The sequence below is a fragment of the Excalfactoria chinensis genome, chromosome 2 (assembly GCF_039878825.1).
Source record: "Excalfactoria chinensis isolate bCotChi1 chromosome 2, bCotChi1.hap2, whole genome shotgun sequence".
In the NCBI taxonomy this organism is placed as follows: domain Eukaryota; kingdom Metazoa; phylum Chordata; class Aves; order Galliformes; family Phasianidae; genus Excalfactoria; species Excalfactoria chinensis.
This window is the reverse complement of record NC_092826.1, coordinates 80968027-80972846: the sequence shown is the minus strand read 5'-3', so window position 1 is coordinate 80972846 and position 4820 is coordinate 80968027.

The following is a 4820-nucleotide window of genomic DNA, read 5'->3' as shown; positions in this document are numbered from 1 at the left end:
AAATACTCTGACACTTAAAAGTGTCATTCTCCAGCCAAGCCTGTCCAAACCTATTATCTCCCTAAAGCCAGCAGCCAAAACATAAACTAGACCTTCCATTTTCCTTTCTTTTTTCTGGGAGACACCAATCACTGAATTATGCTTTCACTTACTCATTCCATGACATTCCATCCCAGATATACAAGTTAAGAATCTGTTTAAGTTCCCTACAGCAGCTTCTTACCTGGACATTATAGTCCTCTAAATATAAACGACTTCAAAGCTAGACAGGCAAAATGAGAAAGGCAATATCAACCAGAGGATATCAAACAACCTAGCCACAAGCTCCAGTAAGCTACTACAACAAGCTAGGGAGCAAGATAAGGATGAAGACTTCCTAATGCATCCCCAGTTCCCATGCCCCTCCCTAGGCTCCATCAGAATGAATGGCTGAATGGACCTTGAAATCAATGGAGTATTTTTTGTTAGGTTGGCTCTCAAACCCCGACAGACATCTCTCAATTTTTCATCACAGCACACATCACAAATCTTTAGAATGCATAAAAATACATATCTTTACAGAGCGAATTTCCAAAACATTACACTTCCAGAAGAATATTCATCACCATTCTCAGAAGAAGGACCTGAAATCAAACTTTGAACAAACACATCCTACTATTCACAGCAGGTGTGTTACTCACACTCTGCATGAGGCCTGGCCAAGCCTGTCCTGCAGCTGCCCCCTGCCCCATGCCATTATGGTGGTGGTTCTGCTTTTGTCATTGCTTTTTGGCAGCACATACATGTGTGAACAACTGTTTTCAAGGATGAAGTACAAGAATAGTAAAATTTCATCAAAAATCTCTGACAAACACCTTGAGAGCTCACTAAGAATGGCGACCACTGACACCAAACCAGACTGATACACTTGTTTCACAAAAACACGGTAAAACATCCCACTATTTTTATTGCTTTGTTGCTCTCCTTTCTTAATTAAAGATATGAAAAAGTAAAACGTTTTGTTGGTTATGTTCATTAATTATATTACATAACTCATGGGGCCTGGTCAAAAAATAATGCCTTCTATTTTATGATGTTGGCCCATGACATCAGAGACAGATCTTGGTGGTATGGCAGTAGAGGTTGGACCTTCCCGTCAACATTCTGTTACGTGTTGTTGCTGTGGGGCAGATGGCAGCACAGGGGCAGTCTGACAAAATGGTGTCTTAACATGAAAATGTGTGTCAAACAAGGTGTGTCAATGAATTACCCAGGTGGAAAAATGGCACCCACATTCATTGATGCTTGCTGAACACTGAGAGAGCCAACGTGGATGTCAGCACAGTCAGGATAGGTGGTGCATTGCAGCAGTAGAGACAGCAACAGTGGTCACCTCTGCTGGTGCAAGCTTTTACAAGCATGGCATGCAAGCTCTTGTTTATCGTTGGCAAAAATACCTAACAGTGGATTATGTTGAAAAATAGTGTAGTTAAAGGTTTGCTCTAATAAACCCAAGACTCTCTGCTCGCATTCCCAAGCACCAGAGATAAGATAGGAATATGGAGTTGTATCTAGAGAGTTAGCAACACTTGATAGATGGTCTGTCTGCTCGTATGTTACAAGTTTTAAGTGCAATTTAAAGATGTAAAAATCAATATTGCGGTCCTTTGTTATGTCAGAGGAAAAACCTTAACTTTATAATTCTAAATACAAGAGCTTCCCCTTGAATATGAAGTGATGTATCACGCACTTCAAACAGGGTGTTCTATAATCATAAAGCTTTTTGTTACCGTTAAAACTGCAGTTCGGTTTTTCGGAGGCAGTAAAATGCAGCACTACATGACATAGGTTAGAAAAGCTTTTAAAAATCAGGCTAGGAAAAAATCATTCCAGCTGGCATTAAAGTACAGCAAGCGATAGGAGAAGATTCAAAAAGCACATGTTGCAGAAACCTAAATAACAGTATTACATAAGAGAAAACATCTTTGCTTAATCAAATTAATATTGCGACACCTAACTCACTGTTCCCAGCTTCAGCAGGCACTTATTCCCAATTTTAAACCTATTCCTAGCAAATATTCCTATCAAGTCTTTCTTCTGCATGTGCCTTTATTTACTTTGTTTTTGTTCCACAGCAGCTTGCTCCAAGAATAACAGCAGTAAAAAAGCAGTACAAAACTGGCAGGAAAATCTTAGAGTGAAATGTACAGTAATTATCAGCTAAAGCATTACATGAACAGGAGAAGAAAGCTACTGCTTTTCTCCCTTTCCTGGCGCCACAGAGAGAAGCATTCTCACTTCTGTTTTGTGAACTGAGTTTCTAGGCTCACCCAACTCCCTTGGATTCAGTGGATGACATGTTGTGATGGGCAAAATGCCCTACTATCTAACCAATACTTGCTTCTGCATAATACTTAGTTGTCTTACGTGCAGCCTTAAAGCACAATCTGTATAAAAATAGGATGCCTTGCAAGTAATTTCTGGTGAAGACAATAAAATGGTAAATTATACTGGCTTTAGCTACCTAACTCATCACATACTGCATACTCATTTGCGTATATCATGTTTTAGTCAACACAGTAGGCTCTAAAAATACAAAGCAAAAAACACACAGTTCTGAGAGGATGGGCACATGGGTTCTACGTTACAGTCAAGAAATTAGGAACACTCATGTTCAAGGATTCATAAAACAATCCATGCCATAAAGACACTATCATAAAGTTGGCGTTTCTAAGTTGGATTGTAGTGAACAAAACTTTCTGTCAACAGAACTACAAACATCAGCATTATTGCTTGTGCATCTTCACTAATGCATTCCAGGTGAGAGACAAAGGATTAAGTTTCTGCACAAAGTAAACTTCCTCTTGAATTGGTGAAGAATGAGAAGTTCAAATAGGCAGCGTGACAACTCTGAGATCTTTAATATTTGCACTGCCTCCGCTTGTGATGTACAATATCTATTTCCTGGATAAACAGAGAAGTTAAGTCCCCAGAGTCTGAACTGAGTTCCTTTCATAAGCCCTAACTTCATTTTTAAAAGTGATAAAAGAAAATGTAATTTGCTTTCCAGTTTTACCAGTAATCCATACATGTTCATACTGCAGACTGCAGAAACATCTGTGAGATCAATAATAAGTATCCTACTCTTGCTTCATTTTTCTGCTTTATTTAAAGAGAACATTCTCCAGCATTCACTCTACTCCACACTTTCTACAGTTTGAATAATGGAATATAGACAGTGGAAATAGAAAAATGGATTGCAAGTGAAAAAAATGCATGTTCTTTACACACAGACAGGAGCCCCTCTGAGACAAAATCAAGCAGACTAATGTACGTATTTCTGAATAAAATAGTTACGGTAAGACAGCAACAAGACTTCAAATTCTCAAATGTGACGGAACATCAGAACTACATTTGTCAGTGTGCCTCTCCTCAGCACTCTTCCTTGTCAATGGCCCCAAGCCCTTCATTGACATTACAGGCTACTTAACCAGCCTTAATTAGCAGCATGATTAGAACTTTCCTCCTACCTGATGGCTTCCACTGAGACATCCATTCTACTCGCTTCTTCAGCACTGGGTTCAAATCTTGCCTCCTACGTATTTTAACTTGCCACCAAACATCACAAGGTGTGAGAGAGCTTTGCTGCTATTGCTTTGTTCCTTTTGATACCTACTTCCCACCTGAAAAAAAAAAACAAACAACAAAAACATCATAGAGAAGTAATCACTCTGTTAACATCTACAATAATAAAGTTTATTACAGACGACGAGTCTAGAGAATTTACTTGAAGCTAAAAAATTGCCAGTGACCATGTGCAACCTTGTATTTATTCACTTATTAGTAGCTGTTTCTTTCATGGAGACAACAAAAGCGTCATCATTTGGCAAGTGGGAAATAATTCAGTGTAAAAAACCCAAACCAAGGAACACTGAAACCTCCCAGGAAGATGCCTTACGCTATTTTCATCAAAATTTGCTAATTCCTTTTCTTCAGAAAGAGCTATTTTGCTGAGAGGTTTCATGTTTTACTTTTCAAGTCAATGTGAAGCGCTTTCTTATCAATGCCTGCCACTTAATAAATACCCTAAACAAGCTGTAATGCTGATGCATTTTCAGACTCCTATCCATAATACACACATATGAACCTTCCCACCTACATTCCATTATACGTTGTTGCCATGTGACAGATGGCAGCAGAGGGGCAGCCTGACAAAATGGCGTCTGACACAAAGTGTGTATGAAGCAAAGGTGTGTCAATGAATTCCTTCATGTGGAAAAAACGGCACCCACTGACATTCACTGATGGTTGATGAACGTTGATGGAGACCAAACAGTGGAGATAAGCACAGAGAGCTGGTGGGTGGTGCATTTTGCTAGTGGAGATAGCGACCGTGGGTCACCTCCACTGGTGTAGGGTATTACCAGCAAGACATGCAGGCTCTTGTTCACATTGGGTGAAAATGCAGTGCTGGTGGTGGTTGACTACGTTTAAAAGTAGTGTTTTGTAGCTGAGAATCTGCTTTATCAAATGACATTATTGTGTCCTTTGTATCTGTTGGAGTTTTTATAGATAAATAGGAGGCACTACTATCGGAACAGCCTCCATGTTGGAAGTAACATCTAATTCCGGTATAGCCTTTAGCTATCTTCCCTTTCTAAGCTTTTTACCTGATGCTTACGCTGTTATATTCCCTACGTGCTTTGCTCTCACTGCTCTCATTGATGTCAGGTCAGAGCAGAAACTCCTTTCCCGGCTGCAAAGCGCTTTGGTTTCCAAGCTCTGCTTTCACAGACCCGCCGCCTCAGGACGAGCAGCGGAGCGCCGAGCGCGCGCGGCTC